At 34.5% G+C, this 25,268-nt stretch overlaps 1 protein-coding gene across 8 annotated transcripts in view; it reads right to left on the bottom strand.

Annotated features, from left to right (window-relative positions):
- Positions 1–25,268, bottom strand: part of WAC (WW domain containing adaptor with coiled-coil) — a 77,703-nt gene that overhangs the window by 39,666 nt on the left and 12,769 nt on the right. The gene's annotated exons all lie outside the window — the stretch shown is intronic.

Genomic DNA, 25,268 nt, shown 5'->3' with positions numbered 1-25,268 from the left:
CCAACAAATGATATCAAGGAGATTTCTGTGTTAACAAAGTTGAGCCAAACAATAAAGTGGCAGAGATAAATGAAAGATAAGGCTCTCACTTTATTAATTTCTTTAATAAAGCTTGTTTTTAAAATAGTACTGCCATACTTTAAGTTTATCCTAAAATGTATATGTTAAATACTTTTAGCACAGCGATACAGCTAAATCTGTGAAAATCACATATAACATTTTTTCCTTTGGAGCTACCCATATCATTCCTACTTTTGCATGTGTAGGCAGCATATATAATGGGGATTTTACAAAATATATTTTAAAAGGGAGGAGTCAGGCACATGCAAAAGACTGAAGTTGAGTTAAATCCTTTCCTCACACCCTATGTAAAATAAATTCAAAATGAATCACAGACCTACATGTAAGGGCTACGACTATAAAACTCCTAGATGAAAATATAGCATAAACCTTCACTAAAAGTACAAGTGACAAAAGAAAAAAACAGACTGGACTTAGTCAAAACTAAACATTTTTGTGTTTCAAAGGACATCATCAAAAGCTGAGATGACAATATACAGAATGAAAGAACATGTTTGCAAATCGTATCTGATAAAACTCTTTTATTTAGTTCTATTAGTAAGAACTCTTACAATTCAATAAAAAGATAAATAATCCAATTAAAAAATGAGCAGAAGATATGAACATTTCTCCATCAGAAGTGGGAAAAGGAGAAGGAGAGGGGGCATTAGGGAGAAACTGATAAAAGGCCACAAAAACGATTAAGCTATGTGATGTTGAATATACTGATTATCCTTATATGTGCATCACATACTGCACAATCAATTATGTTTCAATTTAAAAAAAAGAAGAGAAAAACACTTCTCCAAAGACAACATACAAATGGCCAAGAAGCAAATGAAAGACGAACAGAGGCATTAGCCATTGGGGAAATGCAAATTAAATTTGCAATGAGATACCACATTTCACATCCACTAGGATAGCTATTATTAAAAAGACAGAAAATAACAAGTGTTGGTGAGGACAGAGCAAAACTGAACACGCGTACACACTGCTGGTAGGAATGTAAAATACTGCAGATGCTTTGGAAAAGTCTGGCAGTTCCTGAAAATGTTAAACACAGAGTTACCATGTAATCTAACAATTCCACTCCTATGTATACATCCAAGAGAAATGAAAACATGTCCACACAAACACTTGTACACAAATACTCACAGTACATTATTCCTAACAGCCAAAAAATGGAAACAAACCAAATGTCTATCAATTGGCGAATGAATAAAATGTGGCATATCCATACAATGGAATTTCAGCAATAAAAAGGAATGAGTACTAATACATGCTATAACATGAATGAACTTTGAAAATATTATTTTAAGTGAACTACTTATTTAATGAAAAGAGTACTCAATCAGACAACCTGGGCTTCATTCCAGTTTTTGCTTCTACATTACTAAATGAAACTGAGGAGGTCATTTAACCATATGGTCATCTTCACTTCTCAAATAAGATATTTCTTGACTGTGTGCAGGACAGCAAAGGTTACAATGAAGTCAGAAATGCTGTACTTATGAAAGTTACTAACCTCTTTTGACCCCTGGCCATCTGACTTCTCACTAAGGAATTAGTTAAAATTTTAGAGTAAGATTTTTATTTTTATTTTATTTTTATTTTTATTTTTATTTATTTATTTTTTGTGTGTGACCGGCCACACTGCGCTCAGCCAGCCAGTGAGCGCACCGGCCATCCCTACATAGGATCCGAACCCGCGGCAGGAGCGCTACTGCGCTCCCAGCGCCGCACTCTCCTGAGTGCACCACGGGGTCGGCCCCTAGAGTAAGATTTTTAGACCCTTCATACCTCTCTCCCACTCTATGCCCTCCCCATTTTTTGGTCTACCTTCAAATCTCAGCTTAACTGCCACATCCTCCAAAAGCCCTCCCTGACCGTCCAATTTAAAATCAACCTCATCATTGCATGCTTCTCTCAATAGCTATTTGTATGCAGTATTAACTAGACTACATCTCACACTTCTCCCTATGTTTTATTTTTTAAATTAGCTAAGTAGCTAGTCTAAGGAAAGCATTCCACTGAGAGAAAAGAATGTAGGATACTGTGAAAAAGTCAATTTAAAAAAAAAATTACCAAATTATCATTAGATTATAAAAGGGAGTATAAGCAATATAATTCAAAAACTGAGTATCATCCTTTCCCAAGGAGATGCCTTTAAAGTTACAGAGCAGTATAGCAAAGAGAAATAGAGGCAAATCCTTGCATGCCTGAGGTATCTCCAAGTAATTTTACCTCCTGATTCTAATCAACTAAGCAAGAAGTAGAAGATTACAACTTTGGAAGCCACATGGTATTTCTCAATCTGAGAATGGGTAAAAATGAACATAAAGGAATCTTGAAGTACGTGTTATGCCCTCATGTGTCTCACACACTTACACTCTCAGTTACATTAAGACAGTAAAACTTCAAAGATCATCTAACACAAGGAGAGATTTCAACTGAGTACAATGAAGCGGAGCATAAACTTCAGTCAAGGGAAACAATATGACACCACCATAAAAGTAGGAAAGTACATGGTGATGAGTGTTAAGAAGGCAATGAGTAAGAGTAGCTTAACAAAACATGAACTTCTTGTATGTGAGTTAACAGGGATGTGAAGCTAAACTAAATGCTACTCAGATGTGTTGAATGCTAAACTAAGGAAAAAATAGATTTCATCTTCTGGACCTCTCAAAATTACTTAAGGAACTCTCAAAATTACTTAAGACCTACTTTTGACTTCTGAGTATTTTTTTGATGCTTTTAAACAGTAATGGGGGCATCGTGGAAAAAGCATGTTGAAAGTATATCTTTAAGGATAATACAAAAGACTAAAGAAGAGGATTCTTCGTAGAAAAATGCTTTTCTAATTTCCCCCCCAATTTTTTTTGAAGCCATAGAATTCTTTCTTTTTATGACTGGCTGTTCATCCTTCAAGTGTTATTTCACAAGTTACCACTACACAAGGTTTTCCCTAACTAAAGTAAGTATATATTCTGCCCACTTCTCTGCCATTACCATTTCAAATCACTTTTTATTTCCTTTACAGCACAAATCACAATATGAAAGTATCCTATGTATATATTCCAGTAGGAAAGAAACTTTCTGAGCACAGGGATCTTGCACGTCATGCCATAGATTTAATTCTGTAATTACAACAGTGCCTGGGTCTTTCAGTAGACTCTAAAATAAAATACATGCATGAATAGAAGCCCAGTACTTAAAACGAAAGCCACTCCCCATTGTGACAAGAGTAGTGGGGAATTAAGGATGAAACTCCCAGCTCAGTCACGTTCCTGGAACCTCTGGGTTCCACACAGCATCATTTAAAAAGGAATGACATAGAGAATCTCTAGAGATTAGCTGTCAAAAAGCTAGATAGTGGTGACAAATCCTTTGTGTTATATGCAAGTATATAAACTTCACCTGTAAAATGTAATCACTATGACACCACAAATAAGTTTTAAGATGCCACATAATACCTGCAACACCAACTGAAAACATTGCTTGATACTTATTAATAAAAAAAAATCCTCTAGCTTCTGTTCTATTACCCATTTAATATAAACTGGAATAGTGCTTTTCCCAAAACTATGTGGTATTAAAAAGAAAAAAGGCAGCATATTATAGCAGATTTACCTCAAGGAAAACATTGTTTTCTCTTCCAGGTAAAATATTTTCACTACTGCTCGTGTGTCTCAGTAGATATGTGCACACAAGACAGCATTTATTCTAAAACTGTTTCTGCTGCTTAGTCATCCTGCTTTTGTTTTTGTATTCAGGCAGTTAAGCCTGCATTTTCAGATACAGCTATTGATAATCTAACACTGGACACTTTGTGTCTATGTGTTCTCCAACTGTGAAATGGTTGTCTATTAAAGGGAAAAGTAAACACTGCCACCTTGCCTAAACCATTTTACATACATTAAGAGATAGACACAAATGGTACTTACTCTAAAGTATTTAAAATATAGAAACAAAAGCTCAGGATGACTAGTGGAAGGGAAGCCCCAACAGATCACATTTGTTAATCTACATACTAATTTCATGACAACACGTTTTGAACAATCTCTTCACTCTCCCTTCAGTCCTAATCTTTCCATTCCCCACCACCTTCCTTGTCCAATCACAGCTCTAGCCAGACTGACATTATACAGGTTTACTGAGGAACTGTTTCCAACTTTCAAGGATTAAGTAATTCCTGTAATGTATATTTTTTTCCAAAAACAGATAAAATCATAAAAGTAACCAACTCCAAAATTCTGACAAAGATAACAAGAACCATAGAACAATAAGAGAATTAACACCAGGGATGCACAATGGTTGAGTACTGAAAGATTTGCATGAGTATAGTTCTTGAATATTATGTATTTTTAAAATTGGCTGTCAACAGATATTGGGAGAGCATTTGATAAAATCCAAACAAAGCATTAACAATTAACTGTAGGGAACAGATAGATGTTTCCTTAATATGAAAGAGAATATAAACTTCCAACAGGAATGATTTTTACATAATGGTCATTTACCACCAGGTAATACCTATTACCACCAAAAAAAAAAAAAAAAAAAAAAAAATCCTGATAAGACTATTTTTACCATCATTTTTAAAAACTGCTATACTATTTTACCTGATTTTCTAAAATAAGAGTCAAGTATTAATATAATCAGTTAAACATAGAAAAGATAACTTTATCCTTATAAGACTTTTTTTCCTACATATACATTCTATACCTGAAGATAGAATCATACTTTGTGGATTTTTCTATTTAATATACAGAAACATCTTCATTCATCAATAAATATGACTTTACATCATTTTTAATGACAATATTATACTCCACAGGTGTATGCATGTATCATAATCTATAAGCAGCAGCACAATTATGTTCTCTACCATCTGTGTTGAAATTCCCAGCCCATATAAAAATAAGCAATATCTAACAAGATAACTTTTATTCTTTTAATAATATTTTGAGACTATTTCCAAACTGACTTAAAAAGCCATTAGTTCAATGAATGAAATGATAAATATATTTTAACAAATTAAATGAATCAGAGCACAACTGATATTGAAAATTACATTAAAAACAGACTTCCAGAAAGATGACGGCATGAAATGTTTCTATATTTGTCCTCTATAACACCTATCACAATTAACTAAAAGAATACGACAAAAAAAAGTAATCAAATTTAACAAGGGAACAGTCACAACCCAAGTAATCAAATCTAACAAGGGAATAGTCATAACCCAACAAACTAACACTGATAAATAGTTTCAAAAGACAAGTAAATCCTTACTAAAATATAGGAAGCTACTAAATACAATTCCTCTAAAGTCTGCATGTAATTTTGAAAATTTATGGCAGGCAGAAGAGATGGGAGAGAAGGGTCACTTGTCCCAATGAAGTAGACAACTGCTTGAATCAGAGGAGCCCTGCCACTCTAAACCTTTGCTGGGACTCCCGGATGTGATCCCTGGAAAGAGAATTCACCTAGTACAGTGAAAGTTCAGAGAAAACATAACCTCCCCACTTTATCATTTTCCCCCAAATACACAGCTTTTACACCTCTTTCCCTGATCTGGACTCCTTATAATCACCAAATTTTAAGAGTACAATTAAAACAGTATCCAGGAGAATAAGAAGCAGAATCAGAATCTAATCTAATCATACCATCCATCCATCCATGTGTGTGTGGATGTGTACACATATGTACTCACACACACATACAGCCCAACCAAATGACTTTATTCATCAGCACCGCACTCTCCCGAGTGAGCCACGGGCCAGCCCGAAATGACTTTATTCACAGAAACCTCCCACACAAAGCCTGCCCAGAAACTGAAGTCGGGATATACAACATAAACAGGCAAACAAAATACTTGGAAAGAAATCTCAGGAAACCAAGAACTTCTTAGAGAGATTCTTTTCCATCTCAAAGAGTAAAGAGAACATGAACCTTGTGAAACAAAACAAGGAGAACAATGCAAAAAAAGGGGGATCTGAAAGAAATATGACAAACTTAAGAGAAAAGAAAATCAAAAGCATTTAAAAACACATTAGAAGTAATAAAAAAAATCAGCATTGCTGAAAGCAATGTCAACAATATGGAACAAAGAACAGAGAAATACCACAAAGTATATAGAACAAAAAGACGAACATGAAAGCACTTAGAGATAAGATGCCAGATATGAAAGATGAAGCCAATATATGCAAAACTGGAGGTCATGGAAAAAAGAAAAGAATGAAAAGCAGGGAGGACACTCACTGGTATAATAAACAAAACTTCCCTACAATAAAGATCTGAATCGGCAGATTCAAAGGGGCTCACCACGTATCAGGAAAAAATAATAAAGAACCAAAAAATCTGACACATATATCCTGATGAAGCAGCTGAATTTTACGCATAAAGAATTTTAAAAGCATCCAAGCATAAGTATGTCACTTATAAAACAAAAATGGGCTGACCTCAGACTTCTCCACAGTAACACTAAATGCCATAAGACAATGAAGTAATGTCTTGTGCTAAGAGAAAAAAATGAATGTGACCCAGAGAATTATTTTTTAAGCCAGGATGTAATTCATGAGTAACAGCAATTAAAAGATATTCTCAAATATTTAAGAATTGAAAAATTAAAGCATTCATTACTTGAGGAAGAAGGACCTAAAGAACACAGATAATCATTAGAAAAGTCAAAATAACAAATTCACAAATGAAGAAGCTGTATTCTGAGGAAAGGCAGTGAGCTAAACTCATCTGCTTACTATCTGGGGATCAAAAGCCACTCTATGATTACCAACTGCCTGTTTTGATAACTGCTTTGTGCCAAATGACTGATATACAGCAAACATTTATTTACTCAAAATATACTCTCTAAAAAACTTTTCCTTTCTTGTATTTTATTCTATAGAAGTACTTAACACTCACCCCACCCTACCCATGCACACACACACACGGAGTACTCATTTAACAAACATCTAATTTACTGAACATTTACTATATGCCAAAGATGGCATAAGACACCAGCAGAGTAAGAAATCATCCTTCCCTGGAGCTTTGCCTTATTTCCCAAACTTTACTATGTATCAAAAGAAACTGAGCTACTTTTTAAAACAGCAAGATTCCTAGTCCCATACCACCACTTTTAATAACCTGAAGATTTTCAGGTTTAACTTCTCAGGTGATTCTAATAGACAGCCAGATTAACGAACTACAGTTATGCTACAGCTATGACATATCTCTTCAATTCTCCTAAGTCCTCAAAGGCAGGTTAAGAAAATAAGTTTTATTGCATATTTATTTATTTATTTATTTTTACAATGGCAGAACAGTCTATATGGAACTTCGCTATAATTATCAGATTCTAGATTGCATCACTGTTTTTGAAAACTCAATCTTTAGTTTTCCAATCTTAAAAATACAGAGTAGCAAAACGTACCTCTGAAAATATATAATAGTTCACGAGTTTGATAGGCTTAAAATAAATTACCTTAAATATACTGAACAAATAGTGTATTTGTTCCATAGTATGTACTGACCAAATATTAAACTGCAGGTTATCCAGGAAGAGTTGCTTACATTATTTTATGAGCAAAATGGAAGGCAAATCTGATACGTTTTTACCACCCCACATTAGATACAAATATTAAAACATTTAATAAGCATTCAGTAATTAAACTCCTTTCCTTAAAAAAAATTCAGGTATTCGTGTAATGACCTACAGAAGAATGTGATTAGAAAGGACAATAAATGAAGACAAAATTTTGGCAACAATAATAAATTCTAATAACATGGTTTGGTAATTGACAATAAACAAAGATTTTTCCTGCTCATAATTGTCATTAAAAAGTTAAGCAGCTAATTTACCAAATGATCCAGCAATTGCACTCAGGGGAATTTATCAGAGAAATAAAAAGTAATGTTCACACAAAAATCTGTACATGAATACCACAGTAGCAGTATTGCTATCAGCCAAAAACCAGAAACAATCCAAATGTCTGTCACAGGTGTATGGTTAAACAAATTGTGGTACGCCCATACCACGGACTACTACTCAGCAATAAAACAGGAACTCATTATAGTGCTGATATACATAACTTGGATGATTTTCAAAGGAAGTATGCTTTGTGAAAAAAGCCAATCTCAAAAGATTTGTGTTTCCATTTATATGTAACATGATTGAAATGACAAAATTATAGAGATCGAGAACAGATTAGTGGTTGCTAGGGTTTAGGGAAGGGTAAAGGGAGGGATGCGGCTCTGGCTATAAAAGAGTAAGCCCAAGGGATTCTTGTGATGGAACTGTTCTACAACAGTAGCCACAGTCATCTACTCATGAGATAAAACTGCATTGAAGTAAATACACATACAGATACAAGCACACACATGCACATACACTGCATGTGAAACTGTTACAATCTGAACAAGGTCAATGGATTGTATCAATGTCAATTTGCTGGTTGTGATAGTGTACTATATTATGCAAGGTGTTACCACTGTGGCAAACTCAACGAAGGGTATACTGGATCTCTCTGCTTTTTTTTTTTTTTTTTTAATAAACAACTACGAACAAATTTACAATTCTCTCTCAAAATAGAAAACAATTAAAGTTAACTAACTAGCTAAAAACAAACAACTGAGATTTAAACCCAAGTGTGACTGCTCCTTCTATAATGCCTGTTAACAAGTATAGTTGGTATGGCTTTGCTCTCTCAGTGCCCTAATCATAAAGACATTCTTGCTGGAGGTGCTCTTTTGTCATTATCCCTCACTATCCCACTAACATTCCTTAATCTATACTAACATATGTATATTTAATCATTCCTACTAACTCATCTAACCTCCATGGCTCTTCTCTCAGCCTTTTTACTCTTATTCCATATCTCCATGAATGCAGGTAGCATCAAAACTTTCTCCAAAAAAAATCATCTTGCCTTACAGGTACAACACCGATATCAGTCAATCAATCATCATACAAAATTTTACCATTGCTCTTGTTCCTCTATTTTTCTTCTCTTTTAACTTCTGGATTTGACACCATTTCAGAAAACATTCAAAGAATGTTTTACTATAAGTCTCCTTAAAAATGCCATATGCTAAGTCTCTTGTGTTGCTATCAGTAAATTGACATAAATATGAAAAATGTTGAAGAACCAAAAAGACTAAAGGTACTTCATGTTAAGACATATTATCAAATACCCAAACTTAACTGACTAGTGCTACAAAATATAGTATTAAAATGCTGTTAAATTTTAACAAATATTTTCAAAAAAGAATATTACCTAGCAGAGAATATTGCTGCAGCCAATAAACAGTGTCACATCTAACCTCCCTTTTCCTGTTTTTACTCCCAAACCTCACTCATTCTACCCCCTAAGACATAATTGGTAAGCTTGGCTATAAGCCAAAATTAAGAAAAGACAGAAATACCAGGAATTACTAAACATCCCAAGTACAGGGGAAAGAGTCAAATTACTTGAAAAGAGTAATGCAGAAAAAGTAATATAGTTTTTTGGGTCTAAGTCCAAAGAGATTTTTTACTCATAGTATCATAAAACAGGGGTGGGGGGTGGGGGGAAAGAAAATAAAAAATTTTTATCACCTGTCTATGCTAGGAATTGTTACAGATTTTAGATACATTATTTAATTTACTCCTCAAGCAAACCTTTGAGGGGGGGTAGTAAAAATACTTACAAGTTAGTCATCTCTAGGTATATATCCTTGAAGAAACCAAAGTCCTGGGATGCTTAATTCCTTTATATAAAATTGCATAGACATTTGCATATAAAATATGCACATCCTCCCAGCATGCTTTAAATCATCTCTTGATTACTTATACCTAATACAAGTAAATGCTACGAAAATAGTTGTTATGCTGTACTGTTTGTTATCTTTTATTGTTGTATTGTTTTTGTTTTTTCCAAACATTTTCAATACAATGTTGGATGAAGATGCAGATGTGGAAGCCTGTGGATATGCAAGGCCTATTGCATTTTGCAATTCAAAAAACAGGAAAATTTCTTTAAATGAGCCCAGGGCCACAGAGTTAATAAGTAGAAGACAAACACAGGTTAGAGTCCTTGCTCTAATGCTAACTTTGTTATTTTCATTGCATCACACTGCCCTTAATACACTACTATTTACACAACATCTGACATATATATATGGTTATGGGATAGCCAAAATGTAATTGGTTTAACCTCTTCAAATAAGGCATACAATGAAATGCCTAAACACTGTCAATTTTACTTATTTTTGCTACCTTTCCTATCTCCTAAAGTATGTTCTTAAAGTATATTCAAATTTTAAAATAACTAACTATAACATTATTTACTCATTAAATCACCGTATTCTGCATCTACTATGTGCAAATACAACATGTACCAAAGACCATGTTGCAAAATGGTCACAGTAATCACTGTTTGAATCAAATTTTCAATTAATGTCACTGCCCTTAAGGAACTAGGGGAAAACCATTTAGAAAATCTATTAGAAAACAGAACTCATCTCAACTGTCTGCAGCATATCACACATATCATAATCAGTTACTGGATCTCTGCCCCCTACCCCCTCATATTTACTGTTATCTCCCAAAGATTCTGATTCAATGTTCTTTAAGAGGAACATACAGTATTTCACCCACCATTCCATCTAGTGAAAAAAATCTTAAATACACACATACACTGTAATGTTAATTATTTTAAACCACCTTTCTAAAAACAACACTATCTAAAAGTGAACTTCTCATTTTTGGTTAAATTTTATCCAAAAGAAAATCTTTAAAAATGTATTTGAGGGCTGGCCAGTTAGCTCAGTTGGTTAAAGCATGTGCTGATAACACCAACCAGCTGTCCAAAAAAAAAAATTGTTTTCAATAAACACAAAATAAAAATAAAAACAAAACATAAAAGTCAAATTCATAAGAATGACAAACACCCAAATCAAGACAATTCTGGGAAAGGAGAAGTCAGAGGGTAATGTGATTGAGAAAGGGCAGTATACAAGGGGCTTCCTTTATTTATAATGTTTTATTTCTTAAATTGAGTGGGGAGTACACAGCTTGCTTTACTGTTCTTTTAACTTTGATTTCTATCAAAGATATAGCAGAAGCTAAAATATCTTGAAAAGTGGTTCTCAAAACCTTTAAAAAAGAAACTCTGTCCAAAACGAAATCTTGCCCACAACAAATATATAAAACAGATAAAAGTGGTACTGGCCTCTCTTCCCCTGATCCTAACAGTAGTCTGCAAGGTACTTTTGCAGAACACCCCTGGCACCAAAGGCTGCAGTTTGAAAGCATTAAGAAGATATGCATTTAGCAACTGGAGCCTAAAGTAAATCTTCCCATGTTTAACAAAAAAATGATGCTACAGTGATCTCTCCAGCAATAATTAAATGGCAAACAATCATCAGTGTATACACGTAACAGTAATAAAATGCCTTCTTACTGATTATCAATAAACAGTTAATGCTCCAATCTAAGGTCAACACTTTAATTTGTACACTGAATCTCAACATTACACAAACAACTGCCCCCTGTGATTTTTCTCCCTACTGGATCATCAGCATATCAATATGCTGCAGTAGCTCCTATCGTTAAAAAGAAAGAAAGAAAAACACAAAAAGAATCCTTTCCTTTAATCCACATCCTACTCCAGCCACAGTCTTATTTCCTATTCCCCTTCTATAGCAAAACTCCTATAAAGAGTTTGCTATATTCACTGTCTTTGCCTCCTACTCTCTTAAACCCACTCGATTCAGGCCCTCATTTCCCCCAAGACCATTGATACTGCTCTCATCAAAGTCACCGCTGTCTAGGTTGCCAATTCTCAGTTCTCACATTATCCAATCTCCTGGCAGACCCAGACACAAATGATCACTTACATATTCTCGAAAACTTTCTTAACTTGGCTTCCAAGAGACACTTTATATTCTCTTCCTACTCCACTGGCCACTCCTCCTCAGTATCCTGTGCTAGTCCCCCCTCAAATCCCTGACTTCTAAACATCGTAGTAACACAGGGATCAATCCTCAGCCCTTTTTCTTCAGCAGGGGTGGGCAAACTTCCTGCTGGTCAAATTCGTCCAAACCCATTCATTTCTATACTGCCTACGGCTGCTTTTGCACTACATTGACAGTTGCGTACCTGCGAGAGACCCTATGGATGCAAAGCCAAAAACATTTACTACCTGCAGTGCCTTTACTCACTTTCTGTAGTCTGGATAAATTAAATTCCATCTGTATGCTAGTGACTCCAGCCCAAATCTTTGCCTTAAACTCAAGACTCTACATACTCATTTGCCTACTCAACATCTCCCATTTGTGCTTCAACTAGAATGTCAGATGTAAGACAACCCAAAAACAAATCTCCTGTTTCTCCCCATACCTCAAAATCTTTTGTTCTACAGTCTTCTCCCTCCATCTCAATAAATGACAATTTCAGCTTACAACTGCTCAGGAGAAAAATCTCAGAGTCATTCTTAGCTTCCAGTTCACCAGCTGATTCTTTCAAAAAGTACCCAAAATCATACCACTTCTATTGCCATCACCCTAATTCAAGACACCACAGTTTCTCAATTTTGACTAGTAGTGTCCTAAGTAATCTATCTGCTTTTCCATTTGCTCCGTTTATTCTCACAGAATAAGTCACTCATTATCCTCCAAAGATGAAAAATTCTATTCAAAGGAAAACCTAAATCCTGTCCAAAAGCGCACAAGGTCCTGCATGATCTGAACCTTGTCACCTCTCTGACCTCATCTTCTATCACTTCCCCACTCTGAAAACACTGCTGGCTATCTTGCTGTTCAAACATACCAACCACATTCTCACCGGAAGGCCTTGACATTTACTGTTCTCTGCCTAGAACATACTTCCCTCACCCTGTTTACATATTGCCTAGCTTCCTCATTTCTATACATAATAGCAACTCCTACTTCCCAAGAATATTCTACCTTCCCTTACTCAGCTTTGTCTATGAGGCAGCACTTACCTCTAACCTTGATATTATATATTAATAGTTTGTTTATTATCTCTTTCAAAAGAACATCAAGGTTCCTTTAAAAAAAAAGTTTCTTGAGGGCACAGATTTAACTGTTTTGTTGTCTATAATACCCACAGTATCTGACACACAATAGGTGCTCAATATATACGTAAGCTACATCAGTATCTCACAGAATATACTATATTTCCTCTAAGGCTTTATCTTACACATTCCATTTGTTATATTAACAAATTCAGCTGGGCTGATTTATACCAAATACAGGCAGCCAACTGAGCATTAGCTATATTGTCTTGAACTTCCAACTACGACAGTCCAATAAGGCAATCACTCAAATTTTAATAATCAAATAATTACTTTGCTCTGCTTCCCCATTCAACCTATAAGCACTTTCTCTTCAACCACCTCTGGCACAGCCCCAAGTTACTTATGGTCTGGTCATAGATCGCTATTGGCTCAAATAAACTCTTTAAAATTTTAATATACCAAATTGTATCTTTTAACATAACATTAGAGATCAAAGTAAATTGGCAGCAGGGAAAAAAAAAGCAGAAAAATAATTTCCCAGATAAGGTTTTATCACTAAAGACTAAATCTGTCTACAGAAATTTCATAAGGAATGAGGTATGCCAAAAGATTATCCAGAAGGAATTTTTCAGAAAGTGATTCAAGTGACCCTAAAAGTATTTTCTTAACATCTGTCAAAATCTACCTAAAGAAACTTTTTTGAAATTCCTGCACCATTTTAAAGCTATTCCTTTTCTTTCCGATTTGGGTTGTTCAAAAAAGAAAATCTCATATTCTTTATATACCTAATGAAAGCACTGTACAATACTAGTAGTTTTATAATACTGTTATAACTCTGCCTCAACATATGATTTTATTGGCATTTGAAAATGCATTAAATTTATTAGTCGATTATACAAAATACTCAAAGTCATTTTTAAAGACTGGCATAAGAATCCAAGTCAGGGTACAACCACCTATATTACCTGTTTTTATTAAAGACCAATACAACTTAACTAATCTTGACTTATCCCTAAAAAAATTACAATGGCATTTTTCACAAAAAAAGAAAAAACAATCCTAAAATTTATATGGAACTACAAAGGACCCTGCAGTGGACTGAATGTCCACCCCTGCAAAGTCACTGAAGCTTAATCCCCACTGTAACTGTTGAGGATGGGAAATCCTATTACAGTAACTGAAAGGTGAGGCCTTGAAGAGATGATTAGACTGTGAGGACCATGCCCTAGTGAATGGATTAATAATGGTGGTCATGGACATGGTTCTGAAGGCTTTAAAAGGTGAGCATGTGAGAGTCTCTCTCTCTCTGCTCTGCCATTCTTCCCATGTCACACACTACATTGCTGCAGAGTCTCCTCACCAGGTGTGTTCCCTGGACTTTGAACTTCCCAGCCTCCAAATGTGCAACAGTAAATATTCTTTATACAATACCCAGTTCCAGGTATTTCTGTTATAAGCAACAGAAACAGACTACACAGACCCCAAATAGTCAAAGCACTGTTGAGAAAACAGAACAAAGCTGAAGTATCAAACTCCCTGATTTAAAAATGATTACAAAGCTGTAGTAATCAAAACAGTATGGTTCTGACACAAAAAACAGACACAAAGACCAAAAGAACAGAGAGCCCAGAAATAAACCCACACATATATGGTCAAGGAAACTTTGACAAGGGTGTCAGGAATACACAATGGGGAATAAAAAGTCTCTTCAATAAATGGTGCTGGGAAAACTGGATATCCACATGCAAAAGAATGAAACTGGACCCTGTCTTATGCCATGTAATAAAATTAATTAAAAATGGATTAAAGACTTAAATGTAAGGTCTGAAACTGTAAAACTAGAAGAAAACACAGGGAAAAAAACTCCTTGACACTGGTCTTGGCAACAATTTTTGGGATATGACACCAATAGCACAGCCAACAAAAGCAAAAATAAATAAGAGGGACTATGTCAAACTAAAAAGAAATTAGTATCTCAAAGAGGTCTCTGCATACCCATGTTCACTGCAGCATTATTCACAACAACAACAATATGGAAACAACCTAAGTGTCCATTGACAAATAAAATGTGGTACATACACACAATGGAGTACTACTCGGCCACAGAAAAAGGAAATGCTGACATTGGCAAAAACATGGATGAACCTGGAGAACATCATGCTGAGTAAAATACGACCAACTTTAAAGTCAGACAAATAATGATCTACTTATATGTGGAAACCAAAAAAGTAGAATTCACAGAATCAGAGCAGAATGGAGGTTGCCAGGGGCAAGGGAATCGGAGATACTGGTCAAAGGATACCAGATATCTACTGTAGAACACTGGTGGTGATGGACGTGTTAATTTGATTGCAGTAAATATATCAAGTCATCACACTGTATACCTCGAATACATTCAATCTTTGTCAATTAAATATTTTAAATAAAAAAAGAAACTGCAGCTATTATTATAAACCTTAAACCTTTCGAAACAAGGTGGAAAAAACAATTATTCTAATAACAAAACTAAAAAGTTTCCTGCCAAAGAGAATCTTGATTTAGCATCCTTTTCAGGTATGTATTTCAGTATGCAATTACCAGTATCAAATGTTTAGGACAATATCCACTTAAAATTGGTATACATTAAGTAGATTAAAGTGTCAAATTTTTCATTAGACAAAAGGACTGGTAGCAGGAAAAACACAGTATTCCTTAACCCAAAATAGCCCATACACATCCAGGCTAAAAACTGAGTGTTAATGTAAAACATTTCACAATTATTATGGGGAAACACCTGAACAATTTTGAAAACAACTAAAGCACTAAGATAAAAGAGTTATTTCCCTAGAAAGCAGAGGTTCACAGAAATCCTTACAATACTGGGTGTGTGTGTTTCTGTGGTTTGAATCAAAGGGTATTTCGCAAAGTTCTCTAGTTTAACCCTCCAGTGACAAAATGTCAGTAAGAATCAAAAGGCACATACATAAGTACTGGCAACTCAAAGCAGATACTATTCAGTCCCAAAATATGTTATATGAGGAAACTTCAAAAAAATTCATGGAAAAATAGAATTAAAAGATAAAAATTAAAAATATAAACTTTGTTCCTCAACATAAACTCCATCAAGTTCAATACACTTTTCTAAGCGATGATACCAGTCATTTAGTCCATCCCTAAAGAACTAAGAACTATTCTTTTTGACATTATTAACTGAAGAAAATGGGTTCTCTTTAAAGACTTAAGATTAGGAAACAAAAAGGAGTCAGAAGGAAATAATTCAGAACTGTTAAGGTGATGCCCAACAATTTTCCACCAAAACTCCTGCAAAATTGTCCTTACTTGATGAGAGGAATGAGCAGGAGCATTGTCATGGTGGAGAAGGGCTCTGTGGTGGAAGTTTTCTAGGCATTTTTCTGCTAAAGCTTTGCCTAACTTTCTTCAGACATTCTCCTAATAAACAAATGTTATCATTCTTTGGCCTTCCAGAAAGTCAACAAGCAAAATGCCTTGATCATCCCCCAAAACTTGTCATGACCTTTAATCTTGACTGGCCCATTTTTTGGCTGGACCACTTCTACCTCCTGGTAGTCATGGCTTTAATTGTACTTTGTCTTCAGGACAATACCAGTAAAGCCATGTTTCATCCTGTTACTATTCTTTGAAGAAATGCTTTAGAATCTTGATCCCACTTGTTTAAAATTTTCATCAAAAGCCCTGCTCCTGTCTATAGCTGATACGGGCTCAGCAGTTTTGATACTCATTTGAATAAGAAGTCTGTTCAACTGTAGTTTTTCAGTCAGAACTGTGTAAGCTTAACCAATTGAGATGTGTACGGTGGCGGTTATTGTTTCTGCTGTTACTCATCAGTCCCCTTCAATTAGGGCATGAACAAGATTAATTTCTTGTAAATTGTTGTGGATGGTGTGTCCTCATCTTCAACATTGTCTTGTCACTTCTTAAAATGAGTTATCCATTTGTAAACTCCTGATTTCTTTGGGGCACTGTCCCCATAAACTTTTCATAAGGCATCAATAATTTCATCATTTTTCCACCCAAGTTTCGCCATCACTTTGATGATTGTTCATGCTTCAATTTTAGCAGAATTTATGTTGCTCTGATAGGTGCTCTTTTCAATTTGATGTCTTATCCTTCTTAGTACCTCAAACTAGATCCTGTTCAGCCACGTCATAAGTTAGTACAAGTTTATCTGGTGCAAAAAATTTTGAAATCCATGCACAGTTTTTTCAAAGTATGCACTTTCCATAAACTTTTGGAAGACCCATGTACTTTGCTTCTAGAAAAAAATGAAAGATACTTTTGCAGACTTTAAAGGCCTAGGTTCCCTTATCAGAGCTTTAAATTACAGTTTCCAAAGTTTTTAATATATTAAAATACATTTAAATTTTAACTTAGTATCTATCCTAAACTTCCTACCACTAGTCATATCATGGGATTAGATTCTCAATTCCTTAATTCCATTTTAACTAATTAGCTGTATAATAGCACAAAGTGTTTGGCAAATTTTCATATGCGTCACCAACAAGACTTTTGGGAGCATGATAAATGTGCAGACATCCAAGGTCCCATCACCCAGAGGTTCTTATTCAATTAGTCTTGAGTTGGATTGAGTACATTTTTAAACATGCCAAGTGATTCTAGACAAGCGGTCCATGAACCAAACTTTGAAAAACAATGGTAACTGTACAGTGTTTCTAACCATGCCAAAAATAGCCAGAATGTTTCTCTGAAGTATGTTCTAGAGAACACTGAAAAATCAAGAAGACTTGGTAAGATCACTGGCAGTATATTTCATAGTATATATTAGCCTTAAAAAAAAAAAAAAAAACGAAACTATAAACTCTAAATAATTGCACTTGATTTAATCTTTAAGATTAGATATCTAAATCCTATGGTGAGAAAAAAGGATTCATGAGAAACCAAGCACTTGACAATCTGTTCCTGCCCTGGATACAAACCATGGTATCACAGATATCACTGTCATCTTTTTGATTATTCCATTTCAATAAATATGTTATTGCACTCTAGTAATTATTCTTAATTACATGTTTTCTATATCATTTTCAAAATGATGGAAGATATCACCTATCCAATAAGAAGGAACAGCAAAGACAACAACTGTGAGGTAGGAATATGCCTGAAATGCTAAAGGAACTCCAAAAGGAGGTCAGGTGGCTAAAGCTCAGAAAGTAGAGTACAAACCAGAGACATGAGGTCAGAGAGTTAATAATGGGGACAGTAATGAATTGCATGGACCACTACAAGCAGAAGAGTAACTTGATCTAATTGCAAAGATTGGTTATGAAGGAGGCTCAAGACTACTGACCTGATCAAGCGGGAGGCCTTAGATTCTACTTAACAAAATGCAGAAGACTGTGAGAAACACAGGTTTGGGAGAGGAAAACAGGCAGCGCAGTTTTATACAGTACAATATTATCATCATAAATAAACTATTACATGTGATAATGGATTTGCTAACTTATCTAGGCTGGGGGTTGGGAGGTTAGAGTAAGTAACTTCTCAACGGAAGCCTGAAAAATAGAAAGGAATTAACTAGGCAAAGGGGCTGAAGGAGAGATAGTATTCTATGAGAAAGAAACAGAATGTGTGAGGTACCAAATATAACACTGAACTCTTACCATCTTCAAAGAACAAAGCATTAAGGAGGGCTGGAGAAGTAGGAAGAGATGTATCTAGCTGCTCAATGAAACGTTTGTACTTTCTTACGGGCAATGGGAAGAGGTGGAGTGGAGGGGCAATATGCCACTCTTTAATTGATGCCAAAAGAAAATCATGATCTGAGCTAGAAAAAGTGAACACATTCATGAGCTATTTCAGAGGCAGGATCTAAGACACTTAGTGGATACCGGGGATAAGGAAGGATAATGACACTGAGAGAGCCAAGAGCTAAGGAAAGGAAAGGAAACCAAGATAAAAGAAAATCTAAGTTCTAATTAACACAGTAAGTTTAAGGGACCAGCAGAGCATAGCATTTTATAATCACAAGAAAGGCAGAGAATCAAAGGGGAGAAGAGGACAGGCCCCTTATCATTATACCTGTTTTTCTGCTGGTTGTATATGACATATAGATTTGGCATTGTTACCAGATTACATCCTATATGCAGGGATCTATGGGAATGATTACAAGAAGCACTCTAGGTTATTTTACTATTTTTCTGATTCCAGTAAGTATGCTTCTAAGTTAAAATGATAATGTTTTCCAGGACATGGGACATGACTACTGACTCATCCCAGATTTCCCAAAGCACTATAATTTAGCTGACCTGGTCAGAGCAGATTTTTTCTAGGTATCACAACACTACCCTCAATCTTAAATGGCACTAAAAAACAATTGTATAATGCCTCTGTTCTATTATACCATCAGTATTTTATCTATTAAGTAAAACCCAGAAAAAGCATACAGGTAAAACAGAAAAAATATACAAAAATTTCTGGAATATGAAATTAGTATTTTTTCATTATTTTTCTTTTAAAAAAGTAAACCCACCAGAAATAGAAACTGGTACTTGACTAACGGTTTAAATGTTTATTACCCCATATTTCAAGAGTCAAAATGAGTATTTCCTGACTTACAGCAGAAAATGAATACTATATTTGGTGGGCAATTGAAGAATTAATAAATTGAAAGCTGTACTGACCAGGTTACAAACTAAACCACTTTTTGTAAGAACTGACTTTTTAAAAAAAATATAAACAGTGCCTACAGTAAAAAACTATAAAGGACTTCAGTCTATAATAATTCTGAAAATTTTCAACCTCATTTCTCAGTTTAAACTTAATAAATCCAGAGATAACTATTTTGGGTTTTATCCTTCTCTATATACTGGTGGGAATACTAAATGAACATTGGTGGGAAATATTCCAAATGTCTCCACACAAACAAAAACCATAAATACTATACCTCTAGGGAACAGAGTTTTAGTTACCATGGGTTGGCAGGACATAGCAAATATCTGACAGCAGAAATTAAAGTACAATCAGAAGGCTCTGTACACATCTCAAGCCATTTATGTGGAAAGGACCTTGAGATTATCTAATTCAACACCTTGTGCCTTAGCAAGGGGAAAAAAAAAAAAAAAAAAGCAGTAGCTAAGAGGTTGTATGATTTGCCCATGGTCAAAACGCTAATAACTAGCAAAACAAAAACTACCCCACCTAGGTCTCAAGACTAGCTAGTGCTCTTTCCACTTTACATTTTCTCACTTTAATTCTTGTTATCAAGTTAACAATAGTCTATCTCCAGCAGCATACGATCCTAAAAGATACATATATCCAAACTCAAAAAGAACTTTCTCACAGACGTTAGAATCCAGTCAGTATTCAAAGAGTTCTGGTTATATGATTCCATATTTTCTAAGCGTTAAATTTTTTAAGTGCTTAAGTTTTATTTGGTGGTAGTTCCTTAACATGATGCTTTCACATGTACATTAAAAACCCAAAGCCAAAACAGTAAGGGGTCTTCTGAAACAACAAAAGCAGAAAAACAAAACAGAAGCTCTCTGTGCTTCCTTGCATTCCTCCACTGACACCAACATTAATATTGAAAGGATTACAGAGGAGTAATATGTGTCATAAAACGAAGAAACAGGACTAACAAACCAAAACTTAAGTGCCACTCTGACCAACAAAGCTTGATTTTGATCAATTCTAAGCCAAAGTAAAGGAAAAAGCATGATGATACACTATCTCAGCATCTACAAAAACAATGCTTTTTCAAGCAAGAAGCCACACTGATCCTTAAGAGCAAACACTGAGAGGAAAAAATGAAAAGGTCACAAATAATGTGATGAATTTTTAAAAGTAAACGCTATTAGAATATTCACATACAAAAAAGTAGGGAGAATCCACGAAAGCATTTCAGAGCCTAAAGCATATTCACTCAAACATCTTAAATTCATTCTCAGTGATTAAGGAATTAGCTTAAGTATTAAAAACAATGAAAAGTTCAGTGAAAATAGTAGTAAACAAGGTAGAAAGCAAGCTGGCTTAAATTGTTTCAGATCAAAAATAAGATGGGACTGAAGAGAAATCAAGACTGACCTGTTATGTGGCCCTTGGCTTTTCAACAAGATGTGAACTGAATCCCAGAAAGACTTTTTTACAACTTATCCACTGCTGGATTGGAATAGTTTGTGCTTTCGATAGATTAACTTTTTTTTTTTTTTTTTTTTTGTCGTTTTTTCGTGACCGGCACTCAGCCAGTGAGTGCACCGGTCAGTCCTATATAGGATCCGAACCCGCGGCGGGAGGGTCGCCGCGCTCCCAGCGCAGCACCCTACCAAGTGCGCCACGGGCTCGGCCCATAGATTAACTTTTAAAAGTCATAATTTCACTGTCAAAATGCACAAGTTCAAGAGCTAAAGTATGCTATGTAATAGTTGTATTTTTTGTCCTGATACAAAATGACCTTCAGTCAACACTATAGTCACTTTAGGAATAAAATTACAACACAATGAGTCACTAGTTCAAGATAATTAGAGCAATAATTCTCAAGTATAAACAAAATAGAGTAATACAAGTGAGAATTTCTAGGGAAGCAATTACTTCCAATTAGAAAAGCTTATTGAATATTCAAATATAAGGTTATATTTGGAAAACAGACCACTACCACTAAGAAAAACCCCCTATTATTCTGCCTAATATACTATAGAAAGTAAAACCATAAAATGTCCTTAGCAAGTGGACAGACCACTACCACTAAGAAAAACCCCCTATTATTCTGCCTACTATACTATAGAAAGTAAAACCATAAAATGTCCTTAGCAAGTGGACACAAATTTAAGAGGGTTTAAGAAATAATGACTTAGGAAAGGAACGATAAAAATCAGTAAAAAGTCTGAGCTGTAGGATTTTAAATGTCACTTTATTATTCAAATTATATATAGTATTTTATAGGATAATAAAGTAACTGATACTAGCCTAACAAGGACTAGTAATAATGGTTTGGAATATATGAATTATGTACACAATTACTTGAAGTTTATAAGCTAATAGTTATATATTTTCCTGAAAGTCTGAATAAACCATTTGTTTCTTTCATAAATAGTACAAAAGCAACTTCAAGCACTATAGAAACTCTAGAATAGTATTTTTTTTTTTTTTTTATCATTTTACCTTTTTCTTAAATGCACCTAAAAATAAAACTTTTACCTGGAACCAATTCTCTGAAGGTTGCCACCAACCTGTTTCTGACTATACCAAACGACATAAGACATAATTTAATATTTACTGAGTACCTACACTGATATACTAGACCCTGACAATAAAAATAAAAACAATCCCTGCCTGCTAGAAGTTCAGTGTACAGCAGGCAAACCACATATGTAAATAATTACAAATCACTATAAAAGAGCTGTTTTGGGATCTTGAGTTAAGAGGTTGACTAAATAAAAAAAGGTGGGATAGGAATTGAGAGAGGGCAGTTTGGGCTGTGAAAACACATACAAGGAACAATAGCATAAAAAAAGATGTGCAAGGACTGGCTAAGTGGTTTTACATGACTGGACTACAGAAAAAGGAGCTGAAAAAGGTTGAGAAAAGAAAAGCATGGACTCTTGGCAATGGTAACTTAGAAGAGTTTAAACTTCAAATTTGCAAGCTATATTTACAAGCAGAAAATCTACTGAGATGCCAACTTTCTAGCATGAACAGTGCTTCCTGTTCATTTCAGCGTCCTGTTCATTTCAGTGTCCTCTATGTACACTATATGGGAAGATTTCCCCGTTAAGTATATGAGGAAGTAGAAAGAAAAACTAGTATATTTGGACAATTATGTCATCAATACAATTAATATCTATAAAACTAATACTTTAAGGTTAACAAAGAAAATAATGTATGTTTAAATTTGTCATTAAAATATGTTAAAATCTTTACTCAGATAGCAATGGGTATGAAGAGAGCAATGAGGTCTAAAAGCCCACCCCCAAACACAGGAGAAATGAAAAAACAGTCAAAGACTACTTCCCAAGCATTAATCAGGGCAGGGAATACTCAAGTTAGGAATAAATTTAGGAAGATTATCTATGAAACATCAAGGTTGTGGCTGCCTAATAAACAAAAAGATATGTGGGCCTAGAAATCAAAGAAGTGATAATAGAAGTCTTAGATACCGAAGGCTATACCCAGATAGGGTTTGAAAAATGAGCAGCAACAAAGACAGAATATGTCAGGAAATACTAACTTTTCAGAAGCAGGCAAATGAGACTCAGAGCTCAAAAATATGATTAAAACAGTAGAACAGAAAGGAAAACCAACACCTTGAAAAATCAAAAAACTATTAAAAAGTAAGGCAAAATCACTTCAAAGGACTTAAGTCAGATAAGAACTGGAAGGCTTTTCAGAGAACTTGGTAACCAAGAAATTAACAATTGCAAAAAAAGAAATCTCAATAGTGAGAAGCTTAACAGCAGTGGACTAAACTGAAATTAAAATAACATTAAAAAATGAGTTTTTTAGTTGCACTAGACACATTTCAAACGCCCAACCGGTATATGTGACTAGTGGTTACTACAGCAGGCAGTTCAGACTTTGAACATTTTCAACCACACAAACATTCTACTGAATCAAGACTGACCTAGGCTCTCACTCCCAAATATGATCACAGAATTACAAACAGCAAACATGTGAACCTAATACCATGGAACAGATGTACCAAACTCAAACACAAGACCTTCTGAGGAAACATATTTGACATGGAAAAAACTTTAAAATTAAAAATTCTCAGGGTATTTATGGTGAATTGAATTCATAAAATTATAAGTTATAAAAAATTAAAACCAGAACACACCTTAAATATAATTACTGTAGTGAATATGCCAAGGGATTCTACCAACAGTACTGTATGTTCTGTCACTCAAAAAGCATCTAAGTACCCACTATTTACCAGGCAAGAGAGAAGTAGAATAGAACCAAAAGACACCTAAAAGGAGTTCCAAAAGGGAAAGAGTCAGAAACAATTAAAAAAGAGAGGGGGAGGGAGGCAGTGGGGAGAAAGGAGGGAATGACTCTCTCTCAGACATTCACTATCTTCAGACTAAAAGCAGGAGACACAGATCTCAGTGGATATCTACCTATAAACAAGATCTAGGTTTGATATCAGACTTCACATGTGCAACAATGAATAGTAATCATTAATTCAGAAGTATCATCAGGGAGGGAAAAAAGATGCAAGGATAAGTGACTTGTTAATCTAGCCAAAAAGATCATTCTTCAGATATGAAGACACTTCCTGACATGCAAAGTCTCAGATTACCATCCACACAAAAAAAGTTACAAATCTCTACACGAACATAAAAATAGAACACATAAAGCATAAAATGCTATAAAAAATGAAAAACGCAATCAACTATATTGGAAAATTATTCCTCCTGTCAGAAAACAGATCAAGTAAAAATTAAGAATACACAAAATGTATTGCATAATTACTTATTACCTAACTAAAAAGCTTGATCTACTGACAGATCTTTGTACCAAAGAGAAAATATACATTATTTTCTAACACCCCCAAAATATTTACAATAATTAACAAACTATCCAGAGATAAAGGAAAAACATTCTAAAAAGCCAATAAAATTAGAATTTAACAAAAAGCCAAGTATTAATAGTGATTTACAAAACTAATTTATTTAGATATTTTAAAACATCTATTTATAAATTTGGCAGCTGGTCAGTAGAAGGTTCTGAACCCTTGACCTTGGTGTTACCAATACCACTCTCTAACCAACTGAGCTAACAGAGAGACAAATTAAAAATGAAATTACATATGGTTTAAATAAAAAATGAGATCACTCTTGAACTCTGTATCACAACCTATGCAATATGAACAAATCAGCAAAGTTTAGAAAATGTACATGTTAAATAATAAATAATTGGTCCAAATCACAAATTAAAGGGAGATGCTGAAGGCCCAAGTACTCTATTTTTCCACAATAATCAACACTGGCATTTAACAGTTATATAAAAATGGAACTCTCATAATTACACAAAAATATAAAAGGTCATTCTACAGTTTTAGAAGTATAACTTTGCAACTTAACCCTTAATATTCTTTATAATTATGTCATGATAACTGAGATTCAGATATTTGCTCATAACAATATTAATTACAAATGCTTTAGAAGACTGATAAGGAGCCAACAGGTAGCAGGAACAGAAACTAGCCCAAAACATCACAAA

The sequence above is a fragment of the Cynocephalus volans genome, chromosome 6 (assembly GCF_027409185.1).
Source record: "Cynocephalus volans isolate mCynVol1 chromosome 6, mCynVol1.pri, whole genome shotgun sequence".
NCBI classification, from domain to species: Eukaryota; Metazoa; Chordata; class Mammalia; order Dermoptera; family Cynocephalidae; genus Cynocephalus; species Cynocephalus volans.
The sequence above is the reverse complement of the archived record's forward strand: the minus strand, read 5'-3'. Positions and strand labels throughout refer to the sequence as shown.